The sequence below is a fragment of the Rhincodon typus genome, chromosome 4 (assembly GCF_021869965.1).
Source record: "Rhincodon typus isolate 14 chromosome 4, sRhiTyp1.1, whole genome shotgun sequence".
NCBI classification, from domain to species: domain Eukaryota; kingdom Metazoa; phylum Chordata; class Chondrichthyes; order Orectolobiformes; family Rhincodontidae; genus Rhincodon; species Rhincodon typus.
Genome location: NC_063335.1, coordinates 36,672,903 through 36,696,111, shown reverse-complemented (window position 1 = coordinate 36,696,111; position 23,209 = coordinate 36,672,903). Strand labels below are relative to the sequence as shown.

Below are 23,209 nucleotides of genomic sequence, written 5' to 3'. Positions count from 1 at the left end.
TTTTGTCACTCAGCTATACAACTTTGAAGTTATCTCCAGGCAAAGTGCATGGGGGGTGAAATTCTAAGGAGGGTGCTGAAGCTGAGGGTCTTGGGTGTACACGTACAAAGTCGTTGAAGATGGCAGGACAGATAGAACAAGTGATTAGTAAAGTGTACATATCCTGGGCTTTATTAATAGCAGCATAGATTTTAAACGCAAGAAGATTATGTTGAACTCATATAAGACTCTAGTTTGGCCTCAACTGGAGTCTTGTGTGTCCAGTTTTGGGCGCTGTACTTTAGAAACGATGCGAAGACATTGGAGAGAATAAAGAAGATGGTTCCAGGGATGAGGGATTTTAATTACAAAGATAGTTTGAAGAAGTTACGACTGTTTTCCTGGTAGAAGATGAGGCTAAGAGGAGATCTGATAGAGGCATTTACAATCATGAAGAGTCTGAACAGAGTAGAGATGGAAAAACTATTTCCTTCTTGGAAGGATTGAGAATAAGAGGCATAGATTTAAAGAAATTGTCAAAAGAGGCAATAGCAATGTGAGAGAAACTTATTCAGGCAGTGTAATTGAGTCATACAGCACAGAAACAGGCCCTTCGGCCCACCATAGCCAACTATGTCCTGGCATTTTAAGTGTTCATCCAGATGTTTTTCAAATATTGAGACAGTACCTGTCTCCAAAACCATCTCAGGCAGCATGTTCCATATTTCTACCACACCCTGGTGAAAAACATTTCTCAAATCACTTCTAAACCACTTAATTCTCATTTTGAACTTATGCCCTCTAGTCTTAGACATTTCTGCCATGGGGAAAGGATTCCCTCGATTTACTCCATCTATGTATCTCATAATTTTGTATCCCTCAATCAGATCCCCCCCTCCGCCTCCTCTTCTCCAAGGAAAACAAACTCAGCCTATCCAATCTCTCGTCATAACTGAATGGTTAAAATCTGGAATTCATTGCCTGCAAAGGCGGTGGAGATGGTTGAAACAAAGTGTTCAAAAGACAATTAGACTGCTATCTGGAAAGGAAACAGGTGCAGGGTGCTGGGGAGAAGATGGGACAATGACGCTCGGTAAGTTGCTCATTCAGAGAGCTGGTACAGACATGGTGGACTGAATGGCCTCCTTCTGTCAGTAACAATTCTGTGCTTCTGTGAAGCTTCTCTTGGTCCATTTTAACATAATATGAATCAGTTATGCTAGTCATCAAAGTTATGCTAGCAATCAGTTTGCATTTACTTAAAAAGGGCAAGATTATAAAAATATATAAACTGTAAAGGAAATTTTTGAAAGAGTTGCAATTAAGTCCATTTTAAAGACATAAATTATAACCAGGATATTAAAATACAAAAATAAGTTGCTGTTTTTGAATTGTTTCTTAAATTGGCATCTCATCAGTAAGCCAACAGTAGTAATTGGTTCCATTAAATTTATGAGTTCTAAAACAAGCACACAAGCAAAAGAAGTGTGCAAAATTGTTTGGCGTCATACCTAAGAATAGTATCATTTATAATTCTAAGAGAAATACTGTGACAGGTAGATAAGATCACAGCTTTCATATAAAATATATGAACTCAACCTTCATACTGTTGCCAACGTATTGTGGAAAGCAGCCATGTCAGGTTCCTGAATTAGACGACAGCTGCTCTGCCAGTGAATAAAACCATTAGATGTATGAACAGGATTAGACCATTCGGCCCCTCAAGTCAGCACTGCCAATCAATGTGGTCATGGCTGATCTCTTAGTGAGCTACATCTTGCTTCCCTGAAAGAGACAAACATTTAATCATTATAAGAGAATTCACAAACTTTGAAGAAATTGCAGTGGATTTGAAACAGCTCAACATGGTGTCTAGTTTTGAAAGGTGTGACTAAAGTGAGCCCGATAATCAGAGACATAACGAGCCACAAAAACAGTTCTTTTCTTGGGCAGCTTCACCTGGTGGCAGATAGCATGCAGACCCAATGCTTCCTCCTCATTTACCTGATTATTGTGCAGTCTGAGTAGCTTCATCTCTGCTGTGTGCTCAGGCACTCAGCTGTGTAAGAGCAATGGACAGCTATGTTGCTCTGATAGAACATAGATTCACCTACCTGCTACTCTCAAAGGAAGTTTGCCCTTCCCATACTTAAAGATCCCACTGAGAGTGCTGGTTCTAAGTTCCTGTACTGATCTGACAGCTCAATCTCCTGAGACCTTTGGTGTGGAACTCTCTTTGTGGGACTGGCATGATTACCAGTTCCCAAGTGCAGACCTCCAATGGAATTACACAATTCAGCATTGACTGGAGCTTGGCAGTCCTGAATTTCATTGTGTTTTTTCTAAAGAAGCTAAATATACTAAGTATAAAAGATCAGAAAGTTAGAAAAGGCTGCTCAACATCAGAGTAACATTCAGCTGGAGACATCTGTCAACAAGGACCCATGTATGTTTAATTGACCGTCTGGTTTCTAAGAATATAAAGACTGACAAGTGGCCTTTAAGTTGGAACTTTGAACGGACCTAAAGTGTGTACCAACATTCTAGCTCTGTAATTGCATGTTATTTTTGAATTCTAGCAAATCCAGAGAATCTAGCCTCAGCAGAAAGTGTGCATACATCTTGTTATTGCCAGGCATGAAAATATCAGCTTTAAAGGTTGATACAATATTGAGTTTCACCTACAGCAGCTCTTTCATTTCTGATGAAAGTTGCCTGATTTAATTGGTATTCAGTAGAGTGAGGAGTGGGCGTAGTGAGGGGAACAGGGAGGATTGAGGAAGATTCATCACTCGTGCCCTTAGATGAGAATGGAAATTCCCTCGCTCAGTGGGAAAATGTTCCCCCTACCCACCCAGCGCGGCTGACCAATGCGATTATTGGTAGCTGCAGCAGTGCCAGGACTCAGTAGTGAGCATTGTTGGAACTGCAGTTAGAGTCCAGGATGAAGACAGCATGGATTCCAGATAGAGGTAAGCCCCATCTATTGGATGGAAGGGGCTGGGGAGCCCATGGAAAGAGGTGAGGGTGCTGGGGGTGTGGTTTTTGGTGGCCAGGCAAGAGATGACAATGGATTAGGGTGGGGAGGGGAGGTAGGGTCCAATATCTTGGGGAGGGATCTACCACTGCTGCACCCTCAAAGACCTTTCCCTCCTCCTTTTCCACTTTTTAACCACATGGGTTAAAAAAAATGATCTTCCAACTCCCACTTTTCTGACTGCGCCAATTGTATTATGGCATGGACAGCGTAATATTCAGGTCAATGGACTTGTTAACAAGCTCAGTAATGATCTTTTCCAAAATGGTGAACAGGTTGTCAAGTTTGTTGCTCACTCATATTTATGGGGAATTGTACAGTGGTGGATGGGAAGGCTGTGGGGTGGTCACCCAAGGTATTTTTGTGCCCAACCCCAACATGCCCGCTGAAAACATGGCTGGCATGGGACCCTTAAAATCCCAGTCATAATCTTAGTGAAAGATGGAACAACTTCGAGAGCTTCCAGCTCCTGTTTCTTTTGTCCCTGTGTATTCAGAGGAACCAAATATGCCGAAAAATCCCAGCTCAACTAACACTGCCTATTTCTATTCTTAAGATCTGCTGTTTATAGGTGGAAAGAATTTTAATTGATTGGCTAGCAGCTCTTGTGTTTGCTAATACCTCTCCCTCAGGTGGAGGTTAACCTTCACTTTGTTAAAGCTGCCTGTGTAATAGCTGCAGGGCAGCGTTGTTTCAGGTTGGCTGTTTTGGGAGTGACATTTCTTCCAGGCAGTTCAACAACAGGGTCCCCTAACCCCGTTCAAAAAACAATTCAGTGCACAGCTGACCATCTCGCTAACACCACTTTCTTGCAATATCCCTGTATCCTTGTGCTACATTTTATTACCTAAAATATCAATTGATTTCAATCTTGAATTTCCTGATATTTTCTGTATCCAAGATTACCAAGCCCCTTGCTGGGCTAGTAAACTGAAGAACTCAGGTTTTCTGATTGGATCCATATATGACGCTAGTCCCACATCAGTGTACAGTACATCACACTGCTACATTGCACAAATGATTTTCTCCACTCTTCACGGTGCTGTTGTTAAGCTGAAAGATGTTTCATCTATCACTGAAATTAATGATGTGGTATATGAATTTCAGTGCCCATGTGATGCCAGGTACGTAGGTTACGTGTTCTAATGTATTAAACAACACCGGTTTGACCATCTGCAGTGGGTGATGTGCTAACCATATTATCCTCTGCAGGTTAGCTGTGCCACAGTTGAAAGCGCTCTCACCTCTGATACACAAGCTGCTGTCTTCAAGTCTCACTCCAGGTTTTGAGCACATAAAAATCAAGCCTGATATTCCAATGCAGTACTAAATAAGCACTGCACCATCAGAAATGCTGTCTAGTGGACGAGATGTTAAACAGATGTTAAATAAAGTGGATGTGAAGTATCCCGTGGCACTATTTCAAAGAAGAGCAGGGGAGTCCTGTCAGGTGTCCTGGTCAATATGTATTCTTAATAAATCGCACAAAATGAAATTGATTCTCTAGTCATTACTACATGTAAACCACATTCATAGATGGAAAATGCAACAGGAAAAAATCTGGGACTGTGTCCAGGATGGGCAGAGCCAAGTCACTTTTATGGGAGAATGCATTGGATCCACGTCATCTAGACGTTAGGGAATCGAAAGGGCAAGTACATGATCATTGTTGATGAAAGGCAAATGGCCCAGTGCCAGGATTGTGAATGGTGCTGAACATCATGTTGTCAGTAAACATCCCCACTTCTGACCTTATTGTAGAAGGAAGTTCATTGATTAAGCAGCTGTAGATGGTTGGACCTAGGGTATTATCCTAAGAAAATGCAGCAGTGTGTGATAGGAAAAGGGGAAAGCTGTTTAATCCCTTATACTGCTCTGTGATTTCACTGTTCAAGTCATTCATGGCTGACCCATGATCAAGTTTCACGTATGTACCTTTGCCACACATTCTTAATATCTTTGGCTGACAGAAATCTATCAATCTTAAAGTTAAAACTAACAATTCACTGAGCATCAACTGTGTGTGTGAAAGAGAGCTCTGAACCTTGATCAACCTTTCTGTGTAGAGTGTTTCCTAATTTTGTTCCTGAAAGGTCTTTTGCGTTAAACTCCTTTGACATTGTGACAGTGACTACATTCCAAAAGCATTACATTGGCTGTGAAGTGCTTTGGGACATCTTGTGGTTCTGAAAGATGCTGAATAATTGTATATCTTTCTTTTTTTTTCTATCTAAATGCCTGTTGTTGCTTTCAAAGGTTTATCTGATAGACTTTCCAGGTAATTACAATTTAGAAAAAAAACCTTTCCTAAAAAAGCCACAAAAACAAAGTATTTCCCTCATCAAGACTGACATGCAAAAATACACTTGTAAACGGGAACATAAGTTTATACAGCAAGAGATGAAGTTGCTGATTTGTTGGACCATGTTTGGCATGTAGACAAAGCAGGAACTGCTCTCTCCAGTAAATACTGTCCAATAGCGTAACCAAGTCTACTATTGGACACGGTATTCCAAAGTTTGCAAACATGGACTTGCTCAGCACAGTTCTGCTGATGGTCTAAGCAAAGTGTAGTTTGATAAATCCAACAGTTACAGGAACATGCAGCCTTTGTACATCACATAAACTGGCACTAAAACTCTTATATCATATTACTCATTTTTGTTTAGGCAATAGCATCTTCAGGCCTAACCACAGCATCTCCTTTGTGGAGAAAACCACTTGTGTGTTTACCGTGAAGGAGCTGCATGAGAGGGTTAGCACAAATACAGCCATCTTCCAGCGTAATCTGAAGTAGCTTGGGCACTTTAAGGATCAAAAGTGGTAACCATTGGCCCTTTCATGAACTTGCATGCTCTAGTACAGGGCATCAGTTAGCTTAGTCCGTTCTGTGGAAGGATGACTCGATCTGAAGCATTAACTGATTTCTCTCCACAGATGCTGCCAGACCTGCTGAGCTTTTCCAGCAATTTCTGTTTTTGCTTCTGATTTACAGCATCCGCAGTTCTTTTGGTTTTTAGCTCAGTTGGCTAGCCGGCTGGTCTGCAATGCAGAGTAATACCAACAGCATGGTTTTAATTTTTGCACTGGCTTAGGCTGCTGGGAAAGGCTGTCCTTCTCAACCTCTCCCCTTGCCTGAGGTGTGGTGACCCCCAGTTTAAACTAGCACCAGTTGTCTCTCTTTCCAATCATAGAGCAGCATATCGTCTGGTATAATTTACCTTGTGAGTGATAATTTGATCAGGGTAGCCACTACCATTCAGAATAATTTTGATACACCATATCTTAGCACTTAACTTACACGGCAAGCATGTGGCAAGGGCAACAAGATTGATCTTGTACTGCAATAAACTGTTGGAATTCCAATGCATGCATTGACCAGTGAATGTAGGCTTACTGTAGATAGGAGTATAAAACCTATTAGCAGATTTATCAGCTAACACATCAAGGAACGGGACCTCATTTGATCATCCCATGTGTATGACAAATTTGAATGCATGGCAGAGCTTATTAAGTTGTATAAAGAAATTGTTTGATGCAACTGTGGATTCAAATATTGCAAACTTATCAGCTTCCTGTCAGAAGTATTTAATATGATACATGTGTATCCTCACATAATTCCTAATGAGTGCAAGACAGAAAACTTCAATGGAATGTCTCTTTACTCAACAAAGAAATCTATTGATACCAGAATTCAAAATCCCAGCTTTAGGGCTTCACATCCATTCATCCATTTCAGGGATGAAACACTGGAGCAGTACAGCTGAGAAGACTCATTTCTCCTGGATGCAGTAATTAATTTAACCATATAAACTACAGCTGTCCACGAAGCATTTGCTAGAAATTTGTTCGAAAATTCTTTGTATGAATTCAATCCAGTAGTGAGGATAAAAATGAAGCTCTGAATGAGTTGCAGAAGTAATATTTGTGGGCGAGTCTCCTTTATTCCAAATCAGTTCATCAAAAAAAAAACTACTAGACCACTTCACTCCACATGGACACATTTAAAGTTGTTCAGATTTTATTTAGGCTGAGTCACCGTCTAGGAAACTTCCCTTTTGTTCAGTAGCTCAAGGAGACTGCTGACCTTTGGAATGATTAATGCAGAAAATTTGAGTAAAACTCCAGTCTAAATAAACACTTTCTGAAATGCTTAAAATTAGTCTACTTTCGAATGATCATTGTCAGAATCAGTAAGCATGTTGGTCTTCAGATTATCATCAGCTGGATCCAGTCCCATTCAGCCTGCCTTGTAGCTATCCTAATTTATCGTTTGTTACGATTGATTGGTGAGATCCTGTGCTTGTGTGTACGTGGTCATGATTGTATGGTGTATATTTGTATGCACATGTCTGCATATATGTGTGTGGCTGTGCACATTTGCTTGCACTATGGTAATAAATGATTTCATATTGAAAGTAGAAATGAGAGCCAAATCTGTTTACAACATTCACAACTCTCAGTGTGTAGTGGTGCACAAGATTACATTGTACTGGTGCTAGTCTGTTGGGTTTTCTCAGGTTATAATTTAGCTGACTATGGAAAAATAATAACTGCACCCTTTCTCCCACTGGCCCTCTGGGGTGATATTTATTTTGTTACTAAGGTGAACACTGAATATTCAAAAATAAAGACTTGCATTTCTATAGAGCCTTTCGTGGCTCAGGTCCTTTTTAAATCTTTTCCCTCTCACCTTAAACTAGTTTTGGACTCCCCCACCCCTGGGGAAAAGGCGTTGGATATTCACCCTATTCATGCCCCTCATGATTTTATAGAATCATAGAATCCCTACAGTGTGGAAGCAGGCCCTTCGGCCCAACAAGTCCACACTGAACCTCAGAGCATCCCACCCAGATCCATCCCCCTATAACCCACCTAATCTACACCTCCCTGAACACTATGGGCAATTTAGCATGGCCAATCCACCTAACCTGCACATCTTTGGACTGTGGGAGGAAACCGGAGCACCCGGAGGAAACACATGCAGACCCGGGGAGAATGTGCAAACTCCTCACAGACAGTCACCCGAGGCTGGAATCAAACCTGGGTCCCTGGCGCTGTGAGGCAGCAGTGCTAACCACTGTGCCGCTTCAAAAAGCCACCCCCTCTCAAGCTTGCCTCCTCTGAGGATTGAACTCAGGACCTTCAGATTATGAGACTGACATGCTGCCTACTGCGCTAAGAAGGCACAGCACTAAGAAGGCACAGCATATAAACCTCTTTAAGGTCACCCCTCAGTCTCCAATGCTCCAGGGAAAAAAGCCCCAGCCTATTTAGCCTCTCCCTATAACTCAAACTCTCTAGTCACAGCAACTTCCTTAATTTTCTGAGCCCTTTCAAGTTTAACAACATCCCTGTGTAGAAGAATGACCAGAATTGTATGCAGCATTCTAAATGTAGCCTCACTAATGTCCTGTACAGCCACAGAGGGGAAAACAGGGTGGTGCCTGTATGGAACGAGCTATCAGGGGAAGTGGTGGAGGGTGCTACAATTACAACATTTAAAAGGCGTCCGGATGGGTATATGAATAGGAAGGGTTTACAGGGATATGGGCCAAATGCTAGCGAATGGGTCCAGATCAGATTGGAATGTCTGGTTGAGTTGGATGAGTTGGACCAAAGGGTCTAATTCCGTGCCATCTGGCTCTACATCTCTATGACCTCAGGATGTCCCAAGTGCTTTGTAGCCAATGAACTAATCTTAGAGCAGCCAATTTGTGAACATCAATCATACAATCTCTTCACCATCAGATCTGGTCCCTAAACATCCAATGTGGATAAAGCCTCCTATTGAGATCTCTACTCCTACTCCCTCTTCTGATCACTTTTCCTGCCTTATGTGGCCTTTCCCATTTGTACTCCAATACAGGAGGGAATTCTATTGGTCTACCCACATCTTTACCCACACCAAAAATCATTCAGTCACCAAAAAAACCTTTAACATTTGTCAGATGTCTCTGTAGCCAACTGAAGCTTTTGCCAAGTATGGATAAATGCCCAAAATGCAAAGTAATGCATCAACAGCCTGAAGGAATAATCCAGTAATAATCCTGCAGGCAGTTGATGTTCTCTTTAAATGGTGTTGGTAAGGGGAATGGGAGGGCAGTTCTCTCATGCTGTCAAGCATATGTTCAGCTCTGGGATGGTAGAAAAGATTTTAGGATGGATCACACAACCCCAAAATGCCAACATTAGTACCGAATCACAATAATTGGCATCATGATCTACCTGCTCTGTATATTTGTGGGTGAAGTTAGACACCCGACCATCAACCCCATTACAGACATAGCAACAAGCTCATTTTACATCAGTGTATGCAGTGCCAATGTCATTTTGAGACCTTAAGTGACTGAGAAGCATCCAAAAAGCAGGTATTGCAAACTTCCCATTGTCTCACAAAAGAAGGTTGTACCCATAACTCAAGCAGATGCTCTCTAGTGCCTAGTGTTAGTGTAGTGACTGGACTGAGGACCTCGTGGATCTCATTGAGTATAGGATCCTTGATTGGGGCTGTTAACCTCGGCCAATCAGGGAGCCTGAGACAGAATCAGGAGTTTCAGAAATTCTCCTCACTTGAGGAACTGGTTCTGAGATAACTTGTCAGAGTCAATGTACTGTGTACTTGTAAATAAAGACTGACTTGGTGATGGGATTCTTATCTCTATGAAGTTACTTCAGTGGTGACAATAGAAAACAGTTCGCTCCTGAAGAAAATCTACACGCAACAGTCAACTTTGAGTTGGGGGTAAGCATTTCTGACATCATGCTGCTGTTTGGGAAACTTGATCCTTTTGATCCTGCTGTTGAAGACTGGGCCCAGAATGTAAAAAAAAGTTATTTTTTCCAGACAAATAACACTGGAGCAGATGAAAAGTGATGAGTAATTCTTTTGACTGCTTGTGGACCTGAAACACTTTCAGTTATAAGGATCCTAACTTTCCCCGAGGCAACAGATATTAGAACCTTTCAAGACTTGTTGAATTTAGTTAAGGAATATTACAAACCCAAGCCTCCTCTAATTCTGAGAAGCTATCAGTTTTCTTCGGCAGTTTGAGGATCAGGGGAACCTGTATTGGGATTTTTGATGAGGTTAAGATGACTAGCAGAGGCATGTTATTTTGGGTTAACGCTGAATGAGATGCTGAGAGACTGTTTGGTGCGTGGGACTAATGATATAATCATGAAACAGCTACTAGCTGAAGCCCAACTGGACTTCAACCAGGCACTACAATTGGCTTGTCATTCGAAAGTGCGGCAAGCGGAACATGTCAGCTACAATGTATCCTAATGGAAGTAGACACCGTCACCTGTTCGACTGAGCTTGGGGAACACCACTTGAGTGTAAACAGTTGCAAAGCCTCATGCAGGCCATATCCTCAGCAGATGGGCCCCACGTCAGCCCACAGCAAAATCCCAAAACAAAGCCAAGCCTCGGCCAAATGGTTAACATTTTCTTCAGGATCAGGCATCAAGCCATTGTAGTTGTAGCTGGTATGTGGATTTGAGACATTAAAGAAATCTTCTGAGGCCTGACTTCAGTAAAAGAACTCATACGCCAGGATCCAGGAGAGTGCACACCCTGGAAAGTCCACGTACACATGGTTTAGAACGGTTAAATTGCTTAGCAACAAACAAATCAGAATCAATTAAAATAAATGCTTGTTTAAATGGTCTAATGGAGGTTTATGCTTGCACAGCTGTATCAGTGATCACAGAACCATTCTTTAACAAGATTAGCTCTGGACTCCAACACTTAAATCTGTGCAAGACCTTGGCCAAACTGAGATAATATGTTGGGGAACCATTACAGATTAAGAGCATGATTTCAGTCCCGGTCTCCTATGAAAAGCAGTTGGTGCAGTTACTACTGATTGTAGTATAAGGCTCGGGCCTACGTTTAATGGAGCAGAATTGGTTGACAAAGATTCACCTTGATTGGCTCAATGTTTTTTGATTAGAAAGTGGGTGCCTGAGTGAGGTCCTAATTAAGTACCCGGAGGTTTTTCAGGAAGGTCTAGGGACTATCAAAGGAGCCAAACCACCTTACATGTTGACAAAGAAACAGTTCTGTGATTTTGCAAGGCCTGCCCAGTGCCATTTGTCTTACAGGTAAAAGTAGAGGCAGAAATCAGGAGGCTGGAAAGTGGAGAAATCATCAAACTGGCCCAATTTGCAATAATGGGCAGCACTAGTCATACCCTTTGAGAACATTGATGGGTCAGTTCGCCTTTGTGGAGACTTTAAACAAACGGTAAACTTCTTGCTTCTCGCAGCTGGATAAATACGCAATCCCTCGCATAGAGGACCGACATGCAAAACTGGCTGTGGGCGGTGGTACTATCCTTCATGAAGCTGGACATGAGCCATGCATACCTACAATTAGGACTAGGTGAGGATTTCCAGAAGTATGCCACAATTAATACGCAAAAGGGCTTGTACCAATATACAAGATGGCCATTTAGGATATCATCAGCTTGTGCCCTTTCCCAGCAGACGATGGAGAACATTTTTACAAGGTCTATCCCAGGTTGCCATTTATGTGGATGATGTGCTGATAACTGGGAAGACCAATAAAGAAGAACTTGGACCCAGTGCTTAAACATTTCTCTCAGGCGGACTACATCCATTGGAAGATAAAGTGAGGGTGATCAAAGGTGCCCCAGCTCCCACATCTGTACTGGAGCTTAGGTCTTTCCTCAGTTGTTGACATATAACGGGGAATTCATGTGTAACCTGGCCTTCATTTTGGGGCCCTTACACCTGCTACTGAAAAAGGGTGAACTTTAGAAATGGACGCATAAGCAAGAAGTAGCCTTTAGGGAAGTGAAAAAGAAGCTAACATTGTCTAAGGCATTGGCCCACTATGATCTGAAGTGAGATGTGGTACTGACATGTGATGCCTCCCTGTGCAGCATTGGGGTAGTGTAGTCTCACTGGTGGCCCAACAGAGAGGAATGACTGATAGCGTATGCTTCGCGGACTTTGGCTGATGCTGAATGCAAATATGCCCAGATAGTGAAGGAAGATTTGTTGGCTATCTCTGGTGCGAGAAGGTTCCACCAACACCTTTATGGATGTAAATGTGTAATAGTAATGGACCACAAATGCCTGCTAGGGCTACTTAAAGAAGACAAGGCTGTGCCACCCATAACTTCTGGTTGAATTCAGCGGTGGGGCCCTATTCTCAGTGCATAAAATTACAAGTAGATCACTGCCCAGGAGGCCAAGTGGCTAATGCAGATGCCTTGAGCCACCTCCCACTGACAGATACTCTACCGGTAGTGCCTCCCCTGGAAGACCCTGTTCTAGTTTTGAACTTTCTGGACACCGTTCTGATCACTGCTGATACTACCTGACTGGGGACACAAAAAGATTCTGTCCTGGCAAAACTAAAACAGCTGCTGGCGTTGGGGAAACAAAAGGGCCAGAACTGAAACCTTTCTGAGCAAGGCGAGACCAGATGGCATACTATTATGGGGAGCAAGAGTGATTGTCCCGAGTAAAGGTCGCTGCAAGATACTGGCTGATCTCCACCAGGTTCATCCAAGGGTTTCCAAGACGAAAATGTTGGTGAGAAGTTATGTCTAGTGACCAGGATTGGATGCTGACATAGCCACATTGGTGGGTCAGTGCCTAGAATGCCAACAAGAACAAAAATTACCACCAGCAGCTCCCCCAACTTCGTAGGAATAGCAGGGTAAAGCCTAGACTGGGTTACTATTGACTATGACGGTCCTTTCATGGGCTCAATGTTCTTGGTCAAAGTGGATGCCCCCATTCAAAGTGGTTGGATGTGCATAGAGTTCATTCGTCAAACATGACAATGAAGTTTGAAAAGCTGCGAATGACATTTGCAATACACCGACTCCCAGAAGTATTGGTCATAGACAATGGGAGGTCATTTATCAGTAGGGAATTTGAGTATTTCCTAAAGTTGAGTAGCATTCTGCATGTTTGGTCAACTCCATACCATCCATTGTCCAATGGTCTGGTGGAAAGAACAGTCCAAAGGTTGAAAGCAGGCTTAAAGAAATGGCCTACAACTTCAGTTGATACCAAACTGTTCCGGTTCCTGCTTGATTATAGGACCACAGCTCATGCAATGATAGAGACAGCTCCAGCAGAGTTGTCAATGGGGAGAAGACTCTGCACTAGATTGAGACTGATATTCCCAGACCTTTGGGGGGAGGGTGAAATGGCATCAGGAATATCAATGCCGGCCACATGCCTCCTCTAAGCGAGAGAGACAATTTACTTCAGGGGACAAAGTTTGGTGCTGAAACCACGGAACTGGCCTTGCATGGGTATGAGGTGAGGCCAATGTAAGTTCAGGTCCTGTGACATACAAAGTTTGGGGAAGTGAGGTGGTCCTGAACAAACATGTGGGCCACATGAAATCTGCTGCTTTACAAATGGGGCCGGAGCAAAACGTTACTGGCCCTTCAGAACAATTGAAAAGCCGTCAGAAACGGATTCTGACATTTTCTGATGTTCTTTTTTTGGGTTCTCCCCCACCATCTAGCGTTGAAGGAACGTCAGAGTCCGAGCTGGATGCAGCCTCTATAGAATAAGAGGAGGAATTTCTTCTGATACGATCCAGGTACAAGAGATGGGCAATGGTGCGAAACATGCTGCCCGTGTCCTCAGATGCCGGACCTGGTGTGAAAAAGTCCCAGGAGTAGCTACAACAAAAAGAACAGGCCTATATCCCTGGACTTTAGTGGGGGAGGGACTGGAACGAGGGTCAGGTGGACCTCACTGAGTACGAGATTCCTGATTGGGGCTGTTAACCTGGGCCAAACAGGGAGCCCTGACAGAAATAAACAGGAATCTCAGAGATTCTCCACACTTTAGGCTCTGATCTAGCTGTTCAGAGTCCATGTACTGTGCACATGTAAATAAAGGGTAATAGGTGATGGGATACAGACCTCCGTGGAGTAATTTCAATTAGAATGTCATTAAATAATTTTCATGCAGATCTGTGAATGGTCATAATGGATGTTGCAGTTCAAAGCATAATGAGGCTACTTACATGTACGGATGAGGTGCCAATCAGGTAGGCTGCTTTGTCTAGAATGGTGTTGAGATTTTGAGCTTTGTTGGAGTTACATATATCTAGGCAAGTGAAGAGTATTCCATAACACTCCTTGTGGATGTTGGAAAGACTTTGCGAAATCAAGAAGTGAGTTATTGCCTCGGAATTTCCAGCTTCTGACCTGCTCTTGTTCCACAGGATTTATGTAGTCTAGCTCAGTTTCTGGTCAATGGTAACTCCCACGATGTTGATGGTGTGAGAATTCAACAGTGATTGTGCCGTTGAATGTCAAAGGGTGCTGGTTAGATTCTCTCTTGTTGAGAGTGTCATTGCCTGGCACTTGTGTAGTGTGAGTGTTACTTGCCACTTATCAACACAAACCTAATTTGTTGGGTCTTGTTTCATTTGAAAATTCCCTTCCACAGAGAGCATTGGAGGCTCATTGGGTCATTGAATCTGTTTGAGAATGAATTGGACCGAATATTTGTTGATAAAACAAGTCAAGAGTTTTGAAGGGTGGCTGGAAAATGGAGTTGAGGCCACAATCATATTATATATGATCGTATTGAACAATGGAACAGACTCAAAGGGCCAAGTGGGTCAATCCTATTTCTCATACCTTAAGTTCTTATCTCGACCGGCCATTTGAAAAACTCAAGTTCTAACACTAATAGCAAACAATGGAGTAAGCCAAGAATGCAATTTAAGCACTGAAACCAAATACTGACAGGATTGTGGAATCCTCAAAGAACCAGATGAGGAGAAAAAATGAAGCCAGAACCATATTTCAAATATTATTATAATCATGAAACTATGAGCAACATAAATATCAAGGAGTCTAGTGTAACTGGAATCAATGGGAACTCAGGGAATGCTCTCCGCTGTTTGGAGTCAAATCTGGCACATAGGAAGATGGGTGTGGTTGTTGGAGTCCAATCATCTCAGTTCCAGAGCATCGCTACAGGAGCCCCTCAGGGTAGTGACCTACACCCAGCTTTCTTCAGTTGCTTCAAGGACCTTCTCTCCACCATAAGGTCAGAAATTGGAATTTTTGCTGATGATTGTATAATTTTCCACACCATTCACAATTCCTTGGTTAATGAAACATCCTCTCAGAAAGCAAGCAGTTAAGCCTTCAGAATCTTGTGTTTCAATACGATCAACCCTCATTCTTCAGGTCCAATAATCATAGGCCTAACTTTTAACTGTCTTTACACACAATAAACAGCATGGAAGTAGGACATTCTGCCCCTACAATCTCTCACTGTACCAACACATTGATTTCTCTCCCTTGTACTTATCTAGTTTCTCATTAAATGTATCTATACTGTTTAAATCAACCATTTTCTGACATAGAGAGCTTCACATTCTAACCATTCTCCAGCTAAAGAAGACACTTCACAATTTTTGACTGAATTACACATTCTGCTGAAGCTTTTCATCTTGCATTTATTAGATGATTCGCAAAAGTGTCAGTGCGATAAGGGAGGAAAGTGCATATTGATTGGCAAGTGCACTTGTGTGTATCAGAAGCTATGTATATTAATAAATATACAGAGCTCTATTTTGCAGAGACAAAGAATGTATGCACAAAACTATACCAGTTTCAACTCAACATAATAGGTGACAGCCATTTGCTGGTTGACTTCTCAGGGCAATGTATTGACCAACCAGAATAAAACTGTCTGGTTAAAAATTTAAACAAACGCTGACTGTTAACTGTTAATCATAATTTACTGGTGCATTCTTCATGGCAAGACTTCTATCAGCTAGACACCATTTGTCAACCAATCTGTACTCTCCTCTCATAGAGTATAAATGTTGTTTCTCCCCTTAAATAGTTTTCCTGCAAATTGGCCTGAAAAGAGCAAGATGAAAAGGTTCAACAAAATATGTAATTTATTCAGCAATAATCAGGTTCTGTACTATCAACGACTATATGACTATTTTATATTTATGATCCCTAGTTATGCTTTACCTCATAAGTGGAAACATCCTCTCCAAGTCAACGCTATCAAATGCTTTAATAATTTTAAAGACCTTTTGGTCAGTCTTCAGCCTTTTCTTTGTTAGAGATTAGATTCCCAACCTGTTCAGCCCTTTCCTGATAAGTATATCCTCTCCATTTTGGTACCATCTTGATCATAACTCCCTTGTTATCTTTATCAGCACTGGAGTCAGCATTCACAGCCCTCATCTGTGGTACATGTTTTTCTTGCGGAAACCCAGAGGATTTCACTTTTTGGAGATCATCTCTCAAATGGCAACAACTGAAAGATCTTCAAAGGCTTAGTACCCGGCCTGGGCTGTTGAATCTTCTGTTTACACTCAAACGCCAGATGACAGTGCAAGATTGTCTATAAATATCTTGGTGTGCGGATCTCCTTGAGAATGCTGATGCCACCCTGTTGTCTGCTGTGATTGTAGTGTGGTTCAAGGAGAGCCTGCAGGTTATGTAATCACGCTGTATGTGGCAACTGTGTCAACATTGCAGGCTTTTCCAGACAGTCCGTAAATACTCCAAAGATCCAAGAAGATGAAAGATTCTCATTAATAGGTGTAATATAACTGAGCTTTCCTGTCAGGCTAACTTATATTCAACCTCAGATTCCAAAAAATTATTTGTCATGTTATTGAAGTATAATAACCATCTGTGCTGGATCAGTCATGTTGCTTCAGCCCTCGTTCAGTGCGTTATTCTACTTCCCTGAAAGAATACATTGATGCTGATATTTAAACTAGAAAATATAAAATTAATTTTTATTAACATGCCCATTAACATGCTATGCAGCATTGTTTCAACATACAATATCTATTTCATTTGCTTTTACCTGCAAATCCATTACAGGAACAGATTATTTACATCACTTTGATTAAATAACATACTTTACACCATATTGATTAAATAACATATTTGTTTGTATGTTTTACATCACAAATCACAGTCATTATTTGATGTAAGGGAATAAGAAAATAAGATGAGCAAAAAGTGGTATGCTCAATGAGCATGGTCCCTCTATCTTCTCAATACAAAGGCTTACCATATATGTAATGTATATCCTGAGAGTGTGTTTCACTTCAACATCACATTTGAAAGACAGCATCTCCAACAGTGCATCACTAATGTACTGGAATATCAACCTGGACTTTTGAGCTCCATTGGGTCAAAATGCTGTGCACTGAGGTTTTGCTGATACTAGCAATCTAATTTCTCAGGCTCTCAAGCACAGTCTGGGTAGTCTCCTAGTTTCACAACAACTTTACAAGATAAGTCATATCAGCATCTTTCAGAAATAGAGCATTCTTTGCCAGCAGTTGCCATTCTTTAGATGGACAATGCAACAGGAAGATGGCTGGGACAATATCCAGGATGGGCAGGGTGGTGGGAGAATGCTTGGGATCCATGTCATCTAGACATTAGGACATTGAAAGGGCATGTACATAATCAATGTCGGTCAAAGGCGAATTGCCCATTGCTAGGATTGTGAATGCTGCTGAACATTATGCTATCAGTGAACGTCCCCACTTCTGATCTTATTGATGAAGCAGTGGAAGATGGTTGGATCTAGGACATTACTCAAAGAAAATGCAGCAGTGTTGTCTTGTGACTGAAGTGATTGATCTCCAACAACCAAACCGGCTTCTTTGTTCCAGGCATGGAGAGTATTCCCCATATTCTGTTGACTTCAGCTTTGTTAGAGGTCCATGATGAAATACAGAATGCTGCCTTAATGTCAAGTGCAGTCACTGACACTTCACCTTGGAGTTCATCTCTCAGTTATAATTAACAAAGGCCTTAACGATGTCTGAAGCTTAGTAGCCCTGGCAGAACCCAAACTCAACGTCAGTGAGCAGGCTATTGCAAAGCAAGAGCTGCTTGATAACACTGTTGATGACTGCTTCCATCAACGATCAAGAGCTGATTGTGTGGTCACAATTTTCCATTTTGATTTTATTTTGCCTTTTGAGGGCAGCATATACTTGTGCAATTTTCCACATTGTCTGGTAGTTGTGTTGTAGATGTACTGGAACAGCTTAGCTAGGGGTATGGTTAATTCTGGGGCAATTCTTCAGTTCTACTGATGTAATATTCAGGTGCCACAACCTTTGCAGTATCCAGAGTCTTCAGTTGTTTCTTAATATCACATGGCCTGAATCAAATTGGTTGAAGACTGGCATCTGTGATACTGGGATCTCTGGAGAAAGCCGTGATCGATCATCTACATGGCAGTTCTGGCTGATAATTCTTGTAAATGCATCAATATTTTTGACACTGATGTTCTGGGACACCCCGATATTAAGGACGAAGATGTTTGTCAAACCTTTTCCTCCAGTTTAATTGTCCACCATGTTCATGACTGGATGTGGCAGGACTGCAGTGCTTAGATCTGATCTATTGGCTATGGGGTCACTTAGCTCTATTAATTAAAGTCTGCTTCCACTATCTGGCATGCAAGAAATCCTGTGTTATAGCTTAACCAGGTTGACACCTCATTTTAAGTATAATTGCTCCTGGCTTGACATTCTGCATTCTACATCAATGCAAGTTTGATCTCCTGGCATGATGGTAATAGTCATGTGGAGCATATTCCAGACCATGGTTTGAGCTTATGTCATAAGACTTCATAAGATCAGACTCTACATTGGGGATTTCCATCACTCCTTACTGATTGTATAACACTTTGCTGCCACCTCTGGTGGATTTGTCCTGTCTTTGGGATAGAATGTACTGTGGGATGGTGATGTCTGGGTAATCGTTAGGTATGATTTGACGAATATGACTATTTCAGGCCATTGCTTGACTCCTCTGTGGAACAATGCTCCCAATTTTAGCACAAAATCCCCCAGACATTTGTACAGAGGATTTTGTAGGGTCAACAGACTGGATGCGCCATTATCATTTCTGGTGCTTTGGTCAACACCAGCTGGCCCACCCAGTTTCACCTCTTTTAGACTTTGGAGCTGTTTGATACAACCGAGCAGTGCTGTTATTACCAACAATGGAGTGCTGAAATTGACTATATATTTCCCAGCTGAAATTGACCCTGTACATTCTTCAGAAAAAAGGGAGGTTTAATCCAGAGAAGCAAAGATGAGATTAGCCTGTTGTGGCACTGCTACTAATGTTGGAAGGGAGGAGCCTCTTCGCTGATCCATGAATGAGAGTTGGCATTGTTTCCCAGCAGGCTGTGAGACCTGTGCTTTAAACCACCAGATATCCAATAGTAAGTGGAGAAACAGCTCCTGGAGTTAGACAGGGTGAAAGCTTGTTGATTTTTGATTTTTTTTGACAAGTGGGATGAACGTCAATCCAAAAATATAGGTTCCTGTTTGGCTGTAGTTACTTTCATTTATTTCTTGACTGACTGTTGCCTCTGATCTTTGGCAGTTGTCTATAAAGCAGAGCAGGGTGCCATTTCAGACTGCCTCCTGGGAGTGCATGGTCCTTGGTTCAAGTCCCAACAGAGTCAGTGAGGTGTGGGCAACAATGATGGTTGACTTCTCCATATTGGGAAGTGAGCCTGGAGCTCATGTGCCTGTCATATAGGGTGATCCCACCTGGTTTACTTTTGTGGGATCTTACCATGCAAGTATCTGCTGCTGGCTTTCACCATAAGGTGAAAAAGGGATTGCACTATATTACAGGGAAATTGTGGGATGTTTCATAACTCTGGAGGAGGGCAGAATAATTGAAAAATCCCTGTCCCATTTCAAAAATTCATTTGGCTGCTCATTGTGAAAGAAAGGATGGATGAGTGGGTAAGCGGAGTGGGTATGGCCTGGGATTCCAGTGGCAAAGTGGGGTTGGTTCCTTGAGCCCAGAGCTGTGAAATCGACTAAGTGGACTTTGTCTTTTTCTCTGCTGAAATTATCATGGAAGGACTGTTATTCCGAATTTTTTATTGCTTTATTTTTCTAATTTATTACTATGATTTTGTACTTTTGAAGGCCCGTAATGCTGGACTCTTTATTTCTTTATTTTTCTATTTTTTTTTCTAAGAATTTGTACTCAAGAATCTATACTTTGATGGCACAGTAAGTGGTGACTTGTGAGTGCATGTGACAATAAAGCTAATTCAATTCAATTCAAATATGGTGCCACAACAGCAGGAGTAGGATGTGGATGCACGATTCAGTGCCTGGTCTCTGACCTTTTCCACATAAAGGAAAGGAGAATTAGGGGGTAGCTTCACCCAGGACTGTCCACTGTGGAATTTCTGTGGTTGATCATGAATTTGAGCTACAGAATGGGACATTTCTATGCAATATTAGACAAGTTATGATGCAGAGAATTGAGGGAATGTAAATGACAATATAAATGGGAAAAAAATATTGTGTTTAAGGATATAAAACAAAGTTCCATACACAGCAAATAATGCAACAAAACAACAACTTGTTGTCATACTATGTGTTTCATAGGAACATTATGAAGCAAGATTTGACATTAAATTACATAAGATGTTAAGAGAGATGGCCTATAGCCTAGTCAAAGCATCTGGTTCTAAGGAAAGTATATCTGCTATTCAGCAAATATATATGTGAAACATTGAGGACTTCATGCAGATAAGAGCAAGAATGCAACTCTAAGGGTGTATTCTGCACTGTTCCATAGAATTATGTGAAATTCCAGTTACTTCCCTCATCAAAAATACATGTTGTAATCATTCTCCTGTTATGTCACTAGAGGGCCACAGTACTTTAAAAAAAATTTGCAATCCAGCTAGAATTGTTTGACTGTTAACTCTATCCAGTAGGGATGAGCAATATTATTACACATTGATGAAAGAATGACTGCTCTTGACATCAAGGCAACTTTTCACACAGTGTGACTTATAGGAATGCTATCAAAACTAGAATCAATGAGAACTGCCATTGGAGTCATACCTGGCACAAAGGACAACATTGTTGGAGGTAATTCATTTCAGCTCTAGAACTCTCTGCAGGAGTTCTTCAGGGTAGTATCCTAGACCTAACAATCTCAAACTTTTTCATCAATGACCTTCCTTCTATCATAAGGTCAGAAGTGGGGATGTTCGCTGATGACTGCACAATGTTCAGCACCATTTGCGACTCCTAAGATGCTGAAGCGGTCAAGTCCAAGTGCAACAAGACCTGGAGAATATCCAGGCTTGCCTGACAAGTTGCAAGTAAGATTCACACCACACAAGTGCCAAGCAATGACCAAAATAGCTGATTAAACGTACTGAGGTTCTAGTCAAAAATAAAAGAGAATCTTATTTTAGATATAGACAACTTGGTTCAATTGAATCAGAGATAGTAGGAACTGCAGATGCTGGACAATCCGAGACAACAAGCTGCAGGGCTGGATGAACACAGCAGGCCACCAGCATCATAGGAGCAGAAAGGCTGACGTTTCGGGTTTTCTGATGAAGGGTCTAGGCCCGAAACGTCAGCCTTTCTGCTCCTATGATGCTGCTTGGCCTGCTGTGTTCATCCAGCTCTACACCTTGTTGTCTTGGTTCAATTGAATTTCTTTATCATTATAAAGAGTGTAGGGGCATTCTTAAGAAAGAAATCAGGAAGGCAAAGAGGGGATATGCAGTAGCATTGGCAGATAAGGTTACGGATAACCCAAAGAGATTCTACAAATACATTAAGAGCAAGAGGGTAATAAGGAGAAGATAGAGCCTCTTACAGGTCAATAATGTCATCTCTGTGCTGAATCCCAGGAGATGGGAAAGATACTAAAAGAATATTCCTCATCAGTTTTTACTGTGCTGGAGAAAATGGAGACTAGGGAATGCAGATAAAGAAATTTTGATGTTGTTAAACAATTCACATTACAGGAGAGGCAGTGCTAGAGGTCTTAGTGAGCATAAAGGTGGGTAAGTCTCCAGGACCTGATCTAATGTATCCCAGAACATTGTGGGAAGTAAGGGAAAAAATTGTGAGACACCTTGCAGAAATATTTGCATCATCTATAATTACAGGTGAGATGCCTGATGACTGGAGGGTGCCTAATGTTGTACCTTTGTTTAAGAAAAGTTGTAAGGAGAAACCGGGGAACTATGGACCTATGAGTCTGACTTTGGTTGTGGGTAAATTGTTGGAGATGATTATAGAAGGTGGGATTTAAAGTCATTAGAGAGGCAAAAAAAATTGATTAGGGATAATCAGCATGATTAGGGATAATCAGCATAAACTTGATTGCGTTTTTTGAGGAAGTTACCAAAAAGATTGATGAGAGCAGAGCAGTAGACATTACTCATTTGGACTTTAATAAAGCCTTCGACAAGGTTCCACGTGGTAGACTAGTTGGTAAAGTTAGCTTACATGGGATTCAGGGTGAGCTTGCCAATTGGATACACAATTGCCTTAATGGAAGGAGACAGAGAGTGATGGTGGAGTGTTGCTTTTCGGACTGGAGGCCTGTCACCAGCAGTGTTCCACAGGGATTGGACCTGGGTCCTCATTTATATAAATGATTTGGATGAGATTATAGAAGGCATGGTTATTAAGTTTGCAGACAACACCAAAATTGGTGGCATACTAGACAGTGTAGAAGGTTTTCAGAGATTACAAAGGGATCTTGATCAGATGAGTCAATGGGCTGTAAAATGGTAGATGGATTTCAATCCGGATGAATGCAAGGTATTACATTTTTGTACAATGAACGAGGGTAGGGCTTAGACAGTTAATGGTAGTTCCTTGGGTAGTGTTGTAGAACAGACGGACCTAAGGGTTCATATATTTAATTATTTGAAGTTTGTGTTACATATAGAAAGGGTAGTTAAAAAGGCGTTCGGCACGCTTGCCTTCATTGCTTTGTCTTTTGATTATAGGAGTTGGGAATTCATGTTGAGGTTGTATAGGACATTGGTGAGGCCTCTTCTGGAATACTGTGTCCAGTTCTGGTTGCCCAGTTACAGGAAGGATATTACCAAGCTGGAGAGGGTTCAGAAGAGACTTACTAGGATGTTGCTGGGTGTGAAAAGTTTGAGTTATAGAGAAAGGCTGGATAGGCTGGGCCATTTTTCACTGGAGCATACGAGGTTGAGAGACGACCTAATAGAAGTTTATAAAATAATGAGAGACATAGATAGAGTTAATGGTAGTTGTCTTTTCCCTAAGATGGGGGAATTTCAAGATTAGGGGGCACATTTTTAAGGTGAGAGGAGAGAGATTTAAAAAAGACG

At 41.6% G+C, this 23,209-nt stretch overlaps 1 non-coding gene across 1 annotated transcript; it reads right to left on the bottom strand.

Moving 5' to 3' along the window:
• Positions 1-8,131: 8,131 nt before the first annotated feature.
• On the bottom strand, positions 8,132-8,204 carry trnam-cau. The gene has a single exon. It is a non-coding gene; the product is annotated as a tRNA-Met (tRNA).
• Positions 8,205-23,209: the final 15,005 nt, after the last annotated feature.